The sequence below is a fragment of the Hyla sarda genome, unplaced genomic scaffold, assembly GCF_029499605.1.
Source record: "Hyla sarda isolate aHylSar1 unplaced genomic scaffold, aHylSar1.hap1 scaffold_508, whole genome shotgun sequence".
Taxonomy (NCBI): Eukaryota; Metazoa; Chordata; class Amphibia; order Anura; family Hylidae; genus Hyla; species Hyla sarda.
The window spans coordinates 45,769-64,643 of NW_026610519.1; the positions used below are offsets into that span (position 1 = coordinate 45,769).

General features: G+C 49.7%; 6 non-coding genes and 1 pseudogene across 6 annotated transcripts; all 7 read right to left on the bottom strand.

Annotated features, from left to right (window-relative positions):
* Positions 1–1,530: 1,530 nt before the first annotated feature.
* Positions 1,531–1,721, bottom strand: LOC130337862 (U2 spliceosomal RNA). Its single transcript, XR_008878672.1, has one exon. It is a non-coding gene; the product is annotated as a U2 spliceosomal RNA (small nuclear RNA).
* A 2,084-nt stretch (positions 1,722–3,805) lies between these two features.
* LOC130337816 (U2 spliceosomal RNA) lies at positions 3,806–3,996 on the bottom strand. The gene has a single exon (XR_008878641.1). It is a non-coding gene; the product is annotated as a U2 spliceosomal RNA (small nuclear RNA).
* Positions 3,997–6,074: 2,078 nt separating this feature from the next.
* LOC130337863 (U2 spliceosomal RNA) lies at positions 6,075–6,265 on the bottom strand. Its single transcript, XR_008878673.1, has one exon. It is a non-coding gene; the product is annotated as a U2 spliceosomal RNA (small nuclear RNA).
* A 2,076-nt stretch (positions 6,266–8,341) lies between these two features.
* LOC130337865 (U2 spliceosomal RNA) lies at positions 8,342–8,532 on the bottom strand. The gene has a single exon (XR_008878674.1). It is a non-coding gene; the product is annotated as a U2 spliceosomal RNA (small nuclear RNA).
* Positions 8,533–10,607: 2,075 nt separating this feature from the next.
* LOC130337836 (U2 spliceosomal RNA) lies at positions 10,608–10,790 on the bottom strand. The gene has a single exon (XR_008878657.1). It is a non-coding gene; the product is annotated as a U2 spliceosomal RNA (small nuclear RNA).
* A 5,980-nt stretch (positions 10,791–16,770) lies between these two features.
* Positions 16,771–16,960, bottom strand: LOC130337840 (U2 spliceosomal RNA). The gene has a single exon (XR_008878661.1). It is a non-coding gene; the product is annotated as a U2 spliceosomal RNA (small nuclear RNA).
* A 696-nt stretch (positions 16,961–17,656) lies between these two features.
* Positions 17,657–17,816, bottom strand: LOC130337848 (U2 spliceosomal RNA; annotated as a pseudogene).
* Positions 17,817–18,875: the final 1,059 nt, after the last annotated feature.

Sequence of the window (18,875 nt, forward strand, 5' to 3'; positions counted from 1 at the left end):
TACACAACAAAGCTGGGTTGTTGTTGTTTACACTCTGCAAGGCCTGTGGAAGTGAGTGACATCATAGCACTGTAGTTCTGAGGGTTCTAGATGGATGCAACAATCTCCTGTTGCTTCTATGAAGGCCATAATAGACGACATCACCAAACAGCTCCATAGTCACATACACAGCAAAGGAGAGATGTTGTTTACACCTAGTGATGTCAGTGGTATTGAGTGACATCACAGCACAGTGCTAAGGCTCCTGGGCCTGGACACAGCAGCGGCTGCAATATCTCAACGGAGAATATGTTTATATATATGTGTGTGTGTGCGCGTATATATATATATATATATATATATATATATATATATATATATATATTTCTCCGCCGAAATCACTTTTAAACCCATTTCCACCTTTTTTTCCCTTCTCTTCCTCTTACTTTTTTTTCACGTTTTTTTACGTTTTTCTCCTTTTCGCCTCTTTTCTGGGCGTATTATTCTTCTTTTTCTTCTTTTTTTTCGTCTAATGCATACCCCATCAGTGCAGCAATGCTTATTCAATACCGCCAGCAGATGGAGACACTGGGGGATAATTTTCTAAGGATTTATACTGATTTTTCCTGTCTGAATTTGTCGCACAGAAAGTTGCAGGCCAAATATGTGTGACATTTCTGCGACTTTAGCTTCTAGAGCATATTTACAACATTATACATAGGTGCTGAATACATAAAAAGCGACTGTTCAGCGACAGACAAGTCGCATCGGCTGAAAGTAGGCCAGAATGTCAGTCCATGTTGGAGCAGGTTTAGATACAGTCTAAAGTATAGATCTCAAAGTCTGTGCACAGAATTTAGCAAGGGCCTCGCACCTTCTGATGCATCAGGTAGGTGCACAATAGCATAGCCTAACCCTCTGTACTTTGGTCTATATTGATGCGGGACATAGACAGCCAGCTGATGACCAATCCATTAGTGCAATGGATGGCTGGAAGCATTTGTCTTTGCCTTTGCAATACCACAGAAGCAATGCATGGTCAATGTACAGCAATGACACACCTGTGTGAACAGCCAGGAGACCCCCCCCCCCCCCCATGTTATGTTACATAGTTACATAGTTAGTACGGTCGAAAAAAGACATATGTCCATCAAGTTCAACCAGGGAATTAAGGGGTAGGGGTGTGGCGCGATATTGGGGAAGGGATGAGATTTTATATTTCTTCATAAGCATTAATCTTATTTTGTCAATTAGGAACATTCAGCACCCACCCGCTATCAAGGCAGCTGCCTATCATGTCATGCCCTACCTGCACAGGTGTGCTGGCTACTCAAATGATCCAATTAAGGAGGCCATTTAGTCAGCAGCAGCAGAAGTCCTGTGCCTGGACGCTCCAACAGCGGCCAGACACAAGCAGAAGCAGAAGCAGCAGAAGCAGCAGCAGCACCACCTTTTGTTTTTTGGCTGCAGCAGCAGCAAGGCCCACAGGGCTGGCTAGCTAGCAAGCAGGTAGCAATGAAAGTAGGAATCTTTCTTTTTAACCCTGTAAGGGGGTGGTGCACTGTACCCGAAGATACTGCCATATCGGGTCAATGCATAGGGCGACGGAAGCAAGCTTCGAAATCGGCCCCCGTTCTCAAAAATCCATTTAATATATGGTCCCCAGATAGGGGACGTATCAGATATTAAACTGATAAGAACAGATACTACACTTGATCTTAGCCAAAAGGCCGAGAAGCGATAACCGTGAAAGGGGCGGGCCCAACAAGGTGCCCTTCATGGGCACTATCACTGCTTGCTGTCAGGGAGGCTGCCAGACAATTTTCCATGCACACTCTGGGCTGGGGGGCAGTCAACCACCAGTACACACAGCAGAACCTAAACCCATACCATTATTGCTAAGCAGCAAGACAGGGGCCCATTGCACTCCCACGGGGCCTTTTTAAATGCAATCCATAACCCGGATTTGCCAGGAACCCTTCTTACTCCTCCTACTTGCATGTGACACTGGGCTTAGGATCTGCATAGGAAACACACACACAAGCACACACCTACCTTTGTTGCCTGCAGATGCCTCCTTGGCTGTCCCCAAACGGTATCAAACCAACACCCACGGGAAGCTGTAAGCATAGAGGACATGCCTGCACCCCATTGGACTTACCTGTGTGGGTTAAACCCGGGTTATTTGACAACCTATGGCGGTGATGGTTCTGCTCAGGCAGAGCAGTGCTGATGCTCCTCATAAAGCTGTCGCTGCTGTGAAGGTTCTAGGTGACATCACAAATCCCTATGGTTACATACACAACAAAGCTGGGTTGTTGTTGTTTACACTCTGCAAGGCCTGTGGAAGTGAGTGACATCATAGCACTGTAGTTCTGAGGGTTCTAGATGGATGCAACAATCTCCTGTTGCTTCTATGAAGGCCATAATAGACGACATCACCAAACAGCTCCATAGTCACATACACAGCAAAGGAGAGATGTTGTTTACACCTAGTGATGTCAGTGGTATTGAGTGACATCACAGCACAGTGCTAAGGCTCCTGGGCCTGGACACAGCAGCGGCTGCAATATCTCAACGGAGAATATGTTTATATATATGTGTGTGTGTGCGCGTATATATATATATATATATATATATATATATATATTTCTCCGCCGAAATCACTTTTAAACCCATTTCCACCTTTTTTTCCCTTCTCTTCCTCTTACTTTTTTTTCACGTTTTTTTACGTTTTTCTCCTTTTCGCCTCTTTTCTGGGCGTATTATTCTTCTTTTTCTTCTTTTTTTTCGTCTAATGCATACCCCATCAGTGCAGCAATGCTTATTCAATACCGCCAGCAGATGGAGACACTGGGGGATAATTTTCTAAGGATTTATACTGATTTTTCCTGTCTGAATTTGTCGCACAGAAAGTTGCAGGCCAAATATGTGTGACATTTCTGCGACTTTAGCTTCTAGAGCATATTTACAACATTATACATAGGTGCTGAATACATAAAAAGCGACTGTTCAGCGACAGACAAGTCGCATCGGCTGAAAGTAGGCCAGAATGTCAGTCCATGTTGGAGCAGGTTTAGATACAGTCTAAAGTATAGATCTCAAAGTCTGTGCACAGAATTTAGCAAGGGCCTCGCACCTTCTGATGCATCAGGTAGGTGCACAATAGCATAGCCTAACCCTCTGTACTTTGGTCTATATTGATGCGGGACATAGACAGCCAGCTGATGACCAATCCATTAGTGCAATGGATGGCTGGAAGCATTTGTCTTTGCCTTTGCAATACCACAGAAGCAATGCATGGTCAATGTACAGCAATGACACACCTGTGTGAACAGCCAGGAGACCCCCCCCCCCCCCATGTTATGTTACATAGTTACATAGTTAGTACGGTCGAAAAAAGACATATGTCCATCAAGTTCAACCAGGGAATTAAGGGGTAGGGGTGTGGCGCGATATTGGGGAAGGGATGAGATTTTATATTTCTTCATAAGCATTAATCTTATTTTGTCAATTAGGAACATTCAGCACCCACCCGCTATCAAGGCAGCTGCCTATCATGTCATGCCCTACCTGCACAGGTGTGCTGGCTACTCAAATGATCCAATTAAGGAGGCCATTTAGTCAGCAGCAGCAGAAGTCCTGTGCCTGGACGCTCCAACAGCGGCCAGACACAAGCAGAAGCAGAAGCAGCAGAAGCAGCAGCAGCAGCACCACCTTTTGTTTTTTGGCTGCAGCAGCAGCAAGGCCCACAGGGCTGGCTAGCTGGCTAGCCAGCAAGCAGGTAGCAATGAAAGTAGGAATCTTTCTTTTTAACCCTGTAAGGGGGTGGTGCACTGTACCCGAAGATACTGCCATATCGGGTCAATGCATAGGGCGACGGAAGCAAGCTTCGAAATCGGCCCCCGTTCTCAAAAATCCATTTAATATATGGTCCCCAGATAGGGGACCTATCAGATATTAAACTGATAAGAACAGATACTACACTTGATCTTAGCCAAAAGGCCGAGAAGCGATAACCGTGAAAGGGGCGGGCCCAACAAGGTGCCCTTCATGGGCACTATCACTGCTTGCTGTCAGGGAGGCTGCCAGACAATTTTCCATGCACACTCTGGGCTGGGGGGCAGTCAACCACCAGTACACACAGCAGAACCTAAACCCATACCATTATTGCTAAGCAGCAAGACAGGGGCCCATTGCACTCCCACGGGGCCTTTTTAAATGCAATCCATAACCCGGATTTGCCAGGAACCCTTCTTACTCCTCCTACTTGCATGTGACACTGGGCTTAGGATCTGCATAGGAAACACACACACAAGCACACACCTACCTTTGTTGCCTGCAGATGCCTCCTTGGCTGTCCCCAAACGGTATCAAACCAACACCCACGGGAAGCTGTAAGCATAGAGGACATGCCTGCACCCCATTGGACTTACCTGTGTGGGTTAAACCCGGGTTATTTGACAACCTATGGCGGTGATGGTTCTGCTCAGGCAGAGCAGTGCTGATGCTCCTCATAAAGCTGTCGCTGCTGTGAAGGTTCTAGGTGACATCACAAATCCCTATGGTTACATACACAACAAAGCTGGGTTGTTGTTGTTTACACTCTGCAAGGCCTGTGGAAGTGAGTGACATCATAGCACTGTAGTTCTGAGGGTTCTAGATGGATGCAACAATCTCCTGTTGCTTCTATGAAGGCCATAATAGACGACATCACCAAACAGCTCCATAGTCACATACACAGCAAAGGAGAGATGTTGTTTACACCTAGTGATGTCAGTGGTATTGAGTGACATCACAGCACAGTGCTAAGGCTCCTGGGCCTGGACACAGCAGCGGCTGCAATATCTCAACGGAGAATACGTTTATATATATGTGTGTGTGTGCGCGTATATATATATATATATATATATATATATATATATATATTTCTCCGCCGAAATCACTTTTAAACCCATTTCCACCTTTTTTTCCCTTCTCTTCCTCTTACTTTTTTTTCACGTTTTTTTACGTTTTTCTCCTTTTCGCCTCTTTTCTGGGCGTATTATTCTTCTTTTTCTTCTTTTTTTTCGTCTAATGCATACCCCATCAGTGCAGCAATGCTTATTCAATACCGCCAGCAGATGGAGACACTGGGGGATAATTTTCTAAGGATTTATACTGATTTTTCCTGTCTGAATTTGTCGCACAGAAAGTTGCAGGCCAAATATGTGTGACATTTCTGCGACTTTAGCTTCTAGAGCATTTTTACAACATTATACATAGGTGCTGAATACATAAAAAGCGACTGTTCAGCGACAGACAAGTCGCATCGGCTGAAAGTAGGCCAGAATGTCAGTCCATGTTGGAGCAGGTTTAGATACAGTCTAAAGTATAGATCTCAAAGTCTGTGCACAGAATTTAGCAAGGGCCTCGCACCTTCTGATGCATCAGGTAGGTGCACAATAGCATAGCCTAACCCTCTGTACTTTGGTCTATATTGATGCGGGACATAGACAGCCAGCTGATGACCAATCCATTAGTGCAATGGATGGCTGGAAGCATTTGTCTTTGCCTTTGCAATACCACAGAAGCAATGCATGGTCAATGTACAGCAATGACACACCTGTGTGAACAGCCAGGAGACCCCCCCCCCCCCATGTTATGTTACATAGTTACATAGTTAGTACGGTCGAAAAAAGACATATGTCCATCAAGTTCAACCAGGGAATTAAGGGGTAGGGGTGTGGCACGATATTGGGGAAGGGATGAGATTTTATATTTCTTCATAAGCATTAATCTTATTTTGTCAATTAGGAACATTCAGCACCCACCCGCTATCAAGGCAGCTGCCTATCATGTCATGCCCTACCTGCACAGGTGTGCTGGCTACTCAAATGATCCAATTAAGGAGGCCATTTAGTCAGCAGCAGCAGAAGTCCTGTGCCTGGACGCTCCAACAGCGGCCAGACACAAGCAGAAGCAGCAGAAGCAGCAGCAGCACCACCTTTTGTTTTTTGGCTGCAGCAGCAGCAAGGCCCACAGGGCTGGCTAGCTGGCTAGCCAGCAAGCAGGTAGCAATGAAAGTAGGAATCTTTCTTTTTAACCCTGTAAGGGGGTGGTGCACTGTACCCGAAGATACTGCCATATCGGGTCAATGCATAGGGCGACGGAAGCAAGCTTCGAAATCGGCCCCCGTTCTCAAAAATCCATTTAATATATGGTCCCCAGATAGGGGACGTATCAGATATTAAACTGATAAGAACAGATACTACACTTGATCTTAGCCAAAAGGCCGAGAAGCGATAACCGTGAAAGGGGCGGGCCCAACAAGGTGCCCTTCATGGGCACTATCACTGCTTGCTGTCAGGGAGGCTGCCAGACAATTTTCCATGCACACTCTGGGCTGGGGGGCAGTCAACCACCAGTACACACAGCAGAACCTAAACCCATACCATTATTGCTAAGCAGCAAGACAGGGGCCCATTGCACTCCCACGGGGCCTTTTTAAATGCAATCCATAACCCGGATTTGCCAGGAACCCTTCTTACTCCTCCTACTTGCATGTGACACTGGGCTTAGGATCTGCATAGGAAACACACACACAAGCACACACCTACCTTTGTTGCCTGCAGATGCCTCCTTGGCTGTCCCCAAACGGTATCAAACCAACACCCACGGGAAGCTGTAAGCATAGAGGACATGCCTGCACCCCATTGGACTTACCTGTGTGGGTTAAACCCGGGTTATTTGACAACCTATGGCGGTGATGGTTCTGCTCAGGCAGAGCAGTGCTGATGCTCCTCATAAAGCTGTCGCTGCTGTGAAGGTTCTAGGTGACATCACAAATCCCTATGGTTACATACACAACAAAGCTGGGTTGTTGTTGTTTACACTCTGCAAGGCCTGTGGAAGTGAGTGACATCATAGCACTGTAGTTCTGAGGGTTCTAGATGGATGCAACAATCTCCTGTTGCTTCTATGAAGGCCATAATAGACGACATCACCAAACAGCTCCATAGTCACATACACAGCAAAGGAGAGATGTTGTTTACACCTAGTGATGTCAGTGGTATTGAGTGACATCACAGCACAGTGCTAAGGCTCCTGGGCCTGGACACAGCAGCGGCTGCAATATCTCAACGGAGAATACGTTTATATATATGTGTGTGTGTGCGCGTATATATATATATATATATATATATATATATATATATTTCTCCGCCGAAATCACTTTTAAACCCATTTCCACCTTTTTTTCCCTTCTCTTCCTCTTACTTTTTTTTCACGTTTTTTTACGTTTTTCTCCTTTTCGCCTCTTTTCTGGGCGTATTATTCTTCTTTTTCTTCTTTTTTTTCGTCTAATGCATACCCCATCAGTGCAGCAATGCTTATTCAATACCGCCAGCAGATGGAGACACTGGGGGATAATTTTCTAAGGATTTATACTGATTTTTCCTGTCTGAATTTGTCGCACAGAAAGTTGCAGGCCAAATATGTGTGACATTTCTGCGACTTTAGCTTCTAGAGCATTTTTACAACATTATACATAGGTGCTGAATACATAAAAAGCGACTGTTCAGCGACAGACAAGTCGCATCGGCTGAAAGTAGGCCAGAATGTCAGTCCATGTTGGAGCAGGTTTAGATACAGTCTAAAGTATAGATCTCAAAGTCTGTGCACAGAATTTAGCAAGGGCCTCGCACCTTCTGATGCATCAGGTAGGTGCACAATAGCATAGCCTAACCCTCTGTACTTTGGTCTATATTGATGCGGGACATAGACAGCCAGCTGATGACCAATCCATTAGTGCAATGGATGGCTGGAAGCATTTGTCTTTGCCTTTGCAATACCACAGAAGCAATGCATGGTCAATGTACAGCAATGACACACCTGTGTGAACAGCCAGGAGACCCCCCCCCCCCCCCCATGTTATGTTACATAGTTACATAGTTAGTACGGTCGAAAAAAGACATATGTCCATCAAGTTCAACCAGGGAATTAAGGGGTAGGGGTGTGGCGCGATATTGGGGAAGGGATGAGATTTTATATTTCTTCATAAGCATTAATCTTATTTTGTCAATTAGGAACATTCAGCACCCACCCGCTATCAAGGCAGCTGCCTATCATGTCATGTCCTACCTGCACAGGTGTGCTGGCTACTCAAATGATCCAATTAAGGAGGCCATTTAGTCAGCAGCAGCAGAAGTCCTGTGCCTGGACGCTCCAACAGCGGCCAGACACAAGCAGAAGCAGAAGCAGCAGCAGCACCACCTTTTGTTTTTTGGCTGCAGCAGCAGCAAGGCCCACAGGGCTGGCTAGCTGGCTAGCCAGCAAGCAGGTAGCAATGAAAGTAGGAATCTTTCTTTTTAACCCTGTAAGGGGGTGGTGCACTGTACCCGAAGATACTGCCATATCGGGTCAATGCATAGGGCGACGGAAGCAAGCTTCGAAATCGGCCCCCGTTCTCAAAAATCCATTTAATATATGGTCCCCAGATAGGGGACGTATCAGATATTAAACTGATAAGAACAGATACTACACTTGATCTTAGCCAAAAGGCCGAGAAGCGATAACCGTGAAAGGGGCGGGCCCAACAAGGTGCCCTTCATGGGCACTATCACTGCTTGCTGTCAGGGAGGCTGCCAGACAATTTTCCATGCACACTCTGGGCTGGGGGGCAGTCAACCACCAGTACACACAGCAGAACCTAAACCCATACCATTATTGCTAAGCAGCAAGACAGGGGCCCATTGCACTCCCACGGGGCCTTTTTAAATGCAATCCATAACCCGGATTTGCCAGGAACCCTTCTTACTCCTCCTACTTGCATGTGACACTGGGCTTAGGATCTGCATAGGAAACACACACACAAGCACACACCTACCTTTGTTGCCTGCAGATGCCTCCTTGGCTGTCCCCAAACGGTATCAAACCAACACCCACGGGAAGCTGTAAGCATAGAGGACATGCCTGCACCCCATTGGACTTACCTGTGTGGGTTAAACCCGGGTTATTTGACAACCTATGGCGGTGATGGTTCTGCTCAGGCAGAGCAGTGCTGATGCTCCTCATAAAGCTGTCGCTGCTGTGAAGGTTCTAGGTGACATCACAAATCCCTATGGTTACATACACAACAAAGCTGGGTTGTTGTTGTTTACACTCTGCAAGGCCTGTGGAAGTGAGTGACATCATAGCACTGTAGTTCTGAGGGTTCTAGATGGATGCAACAATCTCCTGTTGCTTCTATGAAGGCCATAATAGACGACATCACCAAACAGCTCCATAGTCACATACACAGCAAAGGAGAGATGTTGTTTACACCTAGTGATGTCAGTGGTATTGAGTGACATCACAGCACAGTGCTAAGGCTCCTGGGCCTGGACACAGCAGCGGCTGCAATATCTCAACGGAGAATACGTTTATATATATGTGTGTGTGTGCGCGTATATATATATATATATATATATATATATATATTTCTCCGCCGAAATCACTTTTAAACCCATTTCCACCTTTTTTTCCCTTCTCTTCCTCTTACTTTTTTTTCACGTTTTTTTACGTTTTTCTCCTTTTCGCCTCTTTTCTGGGCGTATTATTCTTCTTTTTCTTCTTTTTTTTCGTCTAATGCATACCCCATCAGTGCAGCAATGCTTATTCAATACCGCCAGCAGATGGAGACACTGGGGGATAATTTTCTAAGGATTTATACTGATTTTTCCTGTCTGAATTTGTCGCACAGAAAGTTGCAGGCCAAATATGTGTGACATTTCTGCGACTTTAGCTTCTAGAGCATTTTTACAACATTATACATAGGTGCTGAATACATAAAAAGCGACTGTTCAGCGACAGACAAGTCGCATCGGCTGAAAGTAGGCCAGAATGTCAGTCCATGTTGGAGCAGGTTTAGATACAGTCTAAAGTATAGATCTCAAAGTCTGTGCACAGAATTTAGCAAGGGCCTCGCACCTTCTGATGCATCAGGTAGGTGCACAATAGCATAGCCTAACCCTCTGTACTTTGGTCTATATTGATGCGGGACATAGACAGCCAGCTGATGACCAATCCATTAGTGCAATGGATGGCTGGAAGCATTTGTCTTTGCCTTTGCAATACCACAGAAGCAATGCATGGTCAATGTACAGCAATGACACACCTGTGTGAACAGCCAGGAGACCCCCCCCCCATGTTATGTTACATAGTTACATAGTTAGTACGGTCGAAAAAAGACATATGTCCATCAAGTTCAACCAGGGAATTAAGGGGTAGGGGTGTGGCGCGATATTGGGGAAGGGATGAGATTTTATATTTCTTCATAAGCATTAATCTTATTTTGTCAATTAGGAACATTCAGCACCCACCCGCTATCAAGGCAGCTGCCTATCATGTCATGCCCTACCTGCACAGGTGTGCTGGCTACTCAAATGATCCAATTAAGGAGGCCATTTAGTCAGCAGCAGCAGAAGTCCTGTGCCTGGACGCTCCAACAGCGGCCAGACACAAGCAGAAGCAGAAGCAGCAGAAGCAGCAGCAGCACCACCTTTTGTTTTTTGGCTGCAGCAGCAGCAAGGCCCACAGGGCTGGCTAGCTGGCTAGCCAGCAAGCAGGTAGCAATGAAAGTAGGAATCTTTCTTTTTAACCCTGTAAGGGGGTGGTGCACTGTACCCGAAGATACTGCCATATCGGGTCAATGCATAGGGCGACGGAAGCAAGCTTCGAAATCGGCCCCCGTTCTCAAAAATCCATTTAATATATGGTCCCCAGATAGGGGACGTATCAGATATTAAACTGATAAGAACAGATTTTTTTTTTTTTTTGATTGAAAGAGCTTTATTTTCCGTTCAGTCATTACAAGTCGTACAATAAATTACAGTCACACAAAGCATGATAGTACAATACACAGCAAAGGTTCCCTAAGCTATACATCGCACACCATGCTACTCTAACATTCAGCTCAATCCTGCAATATAAAGGCACAAGAGATCAAACAAAAACCAAATAATACAATCTGTGATCGGGGTAGGGGTGTGGGCGACTATGTGGGGGTAGGGAGGGGGGCGGATCACAGGGCCAAACTGTTGGGCTGTATCTTCAGGGAGACATGGGAGAAGGAGAGGGGTCTTCACTCCTCTTCTTCCTCATCAACGGCCGAGCTGTCCAAGATGGAATAGTCTCTAAGCAGGTTCTTGATGAACCTGCGGCAGTCCCGGACGGACATGTTTTCCCTGTTGATCACGAGGCGGTTCCTGGCAAGCCACACTGCGTCCTTAAAACAGTTCATAAGGCGCCAGGCCTCCTGGATGGCCTCCACGTCGTGGGTCCCAGGGAACAGGCCGTAAAGCACCGAATGGTACGATAGGCAGCTCCTGGGCACTGAGTCTCTGAGTTCCTGTTCTAGGGCGTCCAACAGACCCTGTGCAAAGGGGCACTGCCAAAACACGTGGAAAGATGTTTCCTCCACGTAGGGGCAACGGGGGCAGTACCGGGTCTTGCACAGGTTGCGGGCATGCATGAATGACCTGAGAGAGAGACCTCCCATGACGGCCATCCACGACAAGTCCTTGTGTCCATTGGTAAGCCGCTTTGAGGCCACATTGTTCCAAACTGTCTCTGCAGTGGCTGCGGGGAGTCCCGGAACCAGCTCGGTCGAGTCCTTAGCTCGGATGAGCTTGTGGATTGTCTTTGGCTTCCATAGGTCTGGTTTCAGTCCTTCCAGCTGGTGCTCCCTCACAAACCGGACAACATCCCCATAGAACCAGGGAGTGTTCCAGTTGTAAGGGATGGAGCTGTCCCACTTGTCCCAGCCCAGCTGTCTCCAGAGGGGCATGAGAAGCAAGCGAGACATGGACCTGCCCGCTGAGCCAGTCTTTTCTACAAGAGTCCGCTGCACCGTGACACATGCAAAGGAGGCCCTCAGCAGAGCGGGGATGTCGGGTATTCCCTTCCCACCCTTGCGGGGTTCCTTGTACATCACGGTCCTCTTGACTCTGTCCATTTTGCCCCAGACGAAGCCAAACACTGTCCGGGTGATGGCCTTGCAAACGGTGGTATGGGGAGGCCAGGCCTGTGCGGTATATTGGAGCACAGGCAAAACTTCACTCCGCAGGACAAGTGCCTTGCCTTCCATCGTGAGCTTTCTGGAGCTCCACAGTCCGATCTTCGAGTTTATCCTTCCTAGTCGGTCTTGCCAAGACTTAAGGGCCGCTCCTTCCTTCCCGAACCAGACTCCAAGAATTTGAATGAAGTCCGGCTTAATAGTAAAGGGGAAGGGGGCGGAAGAAGCCAGGTGCCACTCCCCGAAGAGCATGGCCTCCGACTTCCCGCAGTTGACTTTTGCCCCCGAAGCTCTGCCGAAGTCCTCGCAGGTCTGGACGAGTGCAGTCACCGAACGCTGGTCAGCGCAGAAGACGGTCACGTCGTCCATGTAGAGCGAGCACTTGACCTCGTGGCGATCTGGTCCTGGTGCGGTGATCCCTCTGATCTCTCCATTCTGCCGGATAGTCTCAGCGAAGAGCTCTATAACACAAACAAAAAGGAGAGGTGAAAGAGGGCAGCCTTGTCTAACCCCTGAAAGAATAGGAAAGGGGTCAGTCTTCCAGCCGTTCACCAACACCGTGCTGTAAATGTCAAAATACATAACGTTAACAAAAGAGCAAAACATCTTCCCCAGACCCAGCCTGCGCAAAACCCTGTCCATGAATGCGTGGGAGACACGGTCGAACGCCTTCTCCTGATCTAAGCTGACCAGGGCGGCGCGGCCCCCGCGGTCCTGGATGTAATGGACCGTGTCTCTCACAAGGGCAAGGCTGTCGGCAATCCTGCGGCCAGGAATGCTGCAGGTCTGGTCCGGATGGACGATCTGCCCCATGACAGGTTTCAGCCTGTTGGCCAGCACCTTGGCGAGGATCTTGTAGTCCACGTTCAGGAGAGAGATGGGACGCCAGTTTTTCAGGTCACATCTCTCCCCCTTCCGCTTATACAAGATCGTGATCATCCTTCCCTCAACGACGGAGGCATTCTGCCCCCCACCACCATCTCCTCGTACACCTCCAACAGGTCCGGACAGATCAGGTCACCCAGCGCTACGTAGAGCTCGGCCGGGAGACCGTCACTGCCCGGGGTCTTGCCGGGCTTAAAGGATTTAGCGGCAGAGAGCAGCTCCCCCACCGTCAAGGGATCGTCCATAGCCGCCGCACCTGCGGGATCAACAACGTTAGTGACAACCTGACAGGAACCTCTCGGCGGCTTCGGGGTCGGATGACTTGGGGGCGTAGAGGTTGCTGTAGAAGTCGTGGACGACCCCCATCACTTCCTCCTTGCCGCTCCTCATGTGTCCGGTCTCATCTCGTAGCTCAGTCAGGGGCGTGTGGCCAGCATGTAGCTTCCTGAAAAAGAAAGAGTTACATTTCTCACCCTTCTCCAGGTTCTCCACCTTGGAACGAAAGACGATTCGCTTGGATTCCTCCTCAAAGTGCCTTTTCAAGCTCTTTTTGGTCTCCTCCAGCTCCTCCCTGACGTCCCAGCCACACTGGAGCAGGTCCTGCAGGGACCGCAGCTCGCGCTGCAGTTTCCCTCAAGTCCCACTTCTTCGCACACGCCTGTTGTCTGCCTTTTGCCTGAAAGAAACAACGGAATTCGACTTTAACATATTCCCACCAATCGCTGATGCACTTGAACAGACATTTGTCATTTCGCCATACAAGGTAAGCATCCCTAAGTTCCTCCATGGCCTCCCTCTGCTCCAACAGGGCACAATTCAACTTCCAGGAGCCCGGGCCAGGTGGGAATCCATGGCCCAGAGTCCCCCGGAATCGAATGGCCCTGTGGTCAGAGAAGAAGCAGGGGACCATAGAGTACGACACCTTTCTGACTGCTCTCGAAGTGAAGATGAAGTCTATCCGAGAACGGAGCGAGCCATCGGGGCGGCTCCACGTATAGTTTACGGAGCCGTTCCCGATGGACCCGACAACGTCCTGCAAGGATGCCTCCGTCACCATCTCAATCAGCAGTTTAGACGTCACGTCCAGGTTGGCGGATGTGCCAGAACTGCACCCGTCCACCTCAATGGGGCAGTTGAAGTCACCACCCAACACTACTGCTCTAGTGGTGGCGAGTTCAGCCCGCAGGGCCTGGAGAACCTCCAGTCGGACATCCCTCTCAGGGGAGGCATACACGTTGATGAGCCGCACGGGCTCACCCGCCCATGGAACCGTCTGCGACAAGAAGTCTGCCACAGACGAGCTCCCGGACGGAATCAAGTGCAAAGTTACCTCCCCTGATCAGGATGGCCACCCCCGCAGGACCTATTGTCGCCCCCACCAGACCAGTAGGAAGGGCCGTGAGGCCAACTGCCTGGCCCAGATGGTTGTAAGACCTAGAAGCAGACAAAGCACATTCCTGCAACATGTAAACATCACACCTCTGGGAATCTAAGAACGTAAGAACAGTCTGAAATCTAAACCAAGCTCTAATACTCCTCACATTAATGCAGAAGATGTTGAGATCAGCCATGGGAATAAAAAGAGAGGTTAGTTCTGATACTAGTTACCAGTCTGGTCGGACGGGTCCTCTTCTCTGGCGCCTGTCGGCTCCTGTGGCTTCTCGTAGCGCCCTTCCAAGAACTCGTCGTAGACCGTGTTGGACGGAGTGTCCAGGATTTTCTTAACCTCTGGGTCCTGCAGCAGCTCCTCCATAGATTGAGCTTGGACTGGCTCTGCTTGGACCTGCTCCACTTGGGCCTGCTCCATCACCTCCTCTCCTTCTGAAGCCTCAAGGCTCTCGCAGACCTGCTCCATCTCCTCCTCCTCATCTGAAGCTTGAGGGGTTTCGCAGGTCTCGATTATCTTTCTTTTGTGGGACTCTTCTGATACGTTGTCCCTTCCTTTCCTCTTCCTCTGTATGGTACCTGGGGGAGGAAGCACAGGAAAGTCCTCCGAAGGGCGGGCACCAGCAGCTGGAGGGGGGTTAGGTGCTGCTGGGCCAGGAGAGAAAGGAGGCTGGGGTGGGGCGGGGGGCAGGAGAGAGTGCCCGGGCAGGGGAGGACGGGGCAGGGGTGGGCCGGGCAGGGGAGGACGGGGCAGGGGTGGGCCGGGCAGGGGGAGGACGGGGCAGGGGGTGGGCCGGGGTGGGGTACGGGGGGGCAGGGGTGGGCCGGGGGTGGGGTACGGGGGGCAGGGTGGGGCGGGATGGGGCAGGAGGGGCGGGGGTGAGACGGGATGGGGGCAGGAGGGGCAGGGGTGGGACGGGATGGGGCAGGAGGGGCAGGGGGTGGGACGGGATGGGGGCAGGGGTGGGACGGGATGGGGGCAGGAGATGGGGCGGGAGGGGCAGGAGATGGGGCGGGAGGGGCAGGGGGAGGGGGCGGGACGGGGCAGGGGGTGGTGGCTTTTCGCCTTCTTACCCTCCTTGGTCGGCTTGGCCATCCGTGGTGTTGGCTCCGGAGCTGGGGCTGGCTTCGGTGCTCTCGCTGCCACAGATGCCCATGTTCTCTTCCCTCTGGGGGCAGTCCTTGTAGCTGTGGGCTGCCAGTCCGCAGAGGTTGCAGGTCTTGCACTTGGGGCAGTCCTTGGTCGTGTGACCTGTCACACGGCAATACCTGCAGGCATCCTCCGTACAGTCCTTGCCCTCGTGGCCCATCTTGCCACATCTCCTGCAGGTCTGCGGCATGTCCGGGTAGAAGATAAGTCCTGTGGGAGTTGCCCAAGGAAAATGTCGTTGGCAGGTGCTGTAGTCCGTCTGGAGAAGCAGGGTTCTTTGTTGAGTCTGACGACCACAGACCACTTGCAGGTCCAGTATCCGAGTGAGTTCAGGATGCGGGTGGGCTCCCTCACCACGGTGCAGAAGCGCTTCAGGAAGGTCGAGATGTCCGTGCCTGGGGTGTGGTGGGTTCCGCATTGAAACCCGTCACCCGCCTCTCCTCTCTTTGAATAAGGCAGTTGCCCACAAAGCGAGAGAAAGGGGATTCGGGACTCGCCGCTTTCATCCCACCTCCCAGTATCTTCTACAGGTCCCAATGGTGGCAAAGGTGATGTAGAAGATTCCCGAAAAGAAGGTTGCTATTCCAGGGTGTCAGCCGTGGGGAAGCCTTGATCCGCCAGCATCTTCTTGCAGAACACGTCGTGGGACATGTCCGGCACCCTTCCGTCCACGGGCTTGAGCTTCAAGGCAACAGTCTGCCTCATCCAGGGCTCCAGGGTTGGAGCTTCCAGGTTAGGAATTCTGCCGCCCCTTCTGCCTTGCCGTGGTGGAGGTTGAAGCTTGCTGTGGTTGGGGCTGGACCTCCAGGCCTTGCCCTGCAGCCTCCTGGGTGGACTTGCTGGTTGAGGCCATGGCTTCTTCCAGCAGGCTCTTTTCCGCTTCCTTGCTTGCTTGTGGAGAGAGGCTTCGCAAAGTCTTCTTTCCCGGGTGGGAGGAGCTATGCAGATCCGGTCCCGGTGGGAGGAGCTATGCAAATCCTTCTCCAGAGGCAGCGAGTTTCTTCGAAAAGATTCTGCGCCGCCTTCCTCTTCGCCGCTGTTCCGGAATTCACCGCCGATTCCCTTCTTCCAGGTTCTTCGTCGGCTTCTTCCGGAGCTGCAGTCTTCAAGATCTTCTCCTTCTTCAGATGTTCCGAGGCAGGCAGGAGACGATCTTCAGGTGGTATGCTCTAGAGAAATGCGGTTCTAATAAGAACGAAAAGTACTGCAATCGTACTACGCAAAATCTCTACCACAATGCTTGGGAGTTCTTCAGACCGTAGCGATCATGGTATCTCCCCTGCCAGGTAAGCAGGTAGCAATGAAAGTAGGAATCTTTCTTTTTAACCCTGTAAGGGGGTGGTGCACTGTACCCGAAGATACTGCCATATCGGGTCAATGCATAGGGCGACGGAAGCAAGCTTCGAAATCGGCCCCCGTTCTCAAAAATCCATTTAATATATGGTCCCCAGATAGGGGACGTATCAGATATTAAACTGATAAGAACAGATTTTTTTTTTTTTTTTTTTTTTATATCTAAAGCCGAGGAACGTGCTTTCGATTCACCCAAAGTGCAAGAAAAAGTGCAACGTGTTACACTAAAAAAAAACGTGCACAAAGGATGCGGTCTATCGCAAGCCCTTCTCCGATAGGAGAGAGGCCCCCCAACAAACCTTACCCTTCGCCTCCGGACCAAAAGGTACCTGCGAGGTTCCAGGTTCGATGTCCCTTTTCGCCGAAGCTACTAGGGGACCACAAATGCTCCCGGCATCCCCCTTGGCGTTGGCCAAGGTATCTGCCCGCAGAGCCGATTACGGTAGGTACCCTGCCAAAGCAGGAGTACCCGGGGTGTTTGCAGGGAGGTGCGGAACCTAATGGCCACACACACCTCCCCCTAGACCGCCAGGAGGGACACCCAGAAGGGCTACCGCATCCTGACAAATCCTGTGAACACACAACACGCAAAAAGTGACACAGTGAGACAAAAAAGAAATAAATAAGTGAATGTGTGCAGATATACTGCCCGGACATCCGGCCGGATCTATAAAAATTTCTCTGATCCTAGCCAGAAGGCCGGGAATCAAGAGGTGAGTGCCACAAGGTGAAGAGATTATGGTGCCCGTGCTTCAACTCAGTGAGTCTATTCTCCCAGTGAGTTTCGGCACCTCGGGGTCCACCACTCCCCGAGGCACAAAAGTACCTCGGCTCTAGACCCTCTCAGCCTCATGGCGAGACCCGGAGGGAACAGGTCACATCGGGGCAGCCGTCGAGCTGATTCCTCAGAACCAGCCCCGGAAAGCCCTGGTACACCTGCATCCTCCATGCAGCACCCATCCCCACCAGCATGAAAACTGATAAGAACAGATACTACACTTGATCTTAGCCAAAAGGCCGAGAAGCGATAAACCGTGAAAGGGGCGGGCCCAACAAGGTGCCCTTCATGGGCACTATCACTGCTTGCTGTCAGGGAGGCTGCCAGACAATTTTCCATGCACACTCTGGGCTGGGGGGCAGTCAACCACCAGTACACACAGCAGAACCTAAACCCATACCATTATTGCTAAGCAGCAAGACAGGGGCCCATTGCACTCCCACGGGGCCTTTTTAAATGCAATCCATAACCCGGATTTGCCAGGAACCCTTCTTACTCCTCCTACTTGCATGTGACACTGGGCTTAGGATCTGCATAGGAAACACACACACAAGCACACACCTACCTTTGTTGCCTGCAGATGCCTCCTTGGCTGTCCCCAAACGGTATCAAACCAACACCCACGGGAAGCTGTAAGCATAGAGGACATGCCTGCACCCCATTGGACTTACCTGTGTGGGTTAAACCCGGGTTATTTGACAACCTATGGCGGTGATGGTTCTGCTCAGGCAGAGCAGTGCTGATGCTCCTCATAAAGCTGTCGCTGCTGTGAAGGGTTCTAGGTGACATCACAAATCCCTATGGTTACATACACAACAAAGCTGGGTTGTTGTTGTTTACACTCTGCAAGGCCTGTGGAAGTGAGTGACATCATAGCACTGTAGTTCTGAGGGTTCTAGATGGATGCAACAATCTCCTGTTGCTTCTATGAAGGCCATATAGACGACATCACCAAACAGCTCCCATAGTCACATACACAGCAAAGGAGAGATGTTGTTTACACCTAGTGATGTCAGTGGTATTGAGTGACATCACAGCACAGTGCTAAGGCTCCTGGGCCTGGACACAGCAGCGGCTGCAATATCTCAACGGAGAATACGTTTATATATATGTGTGTGTGTGCGCGTATATATATATATATATATATATATATATTATATTTCTCCGCCGAAATCACTTTTAAACCCATTTCCACCTTTTTTTCCCTTCTCTTCCTCTTACTTTTTTTTCACGTTTTTTTTACGTTTTTCTCCTTTTCGCCTCTTTTCTGGGCGTATTCTTCTTCCTTTTCTTCTTTTTTTTCGTCTAAT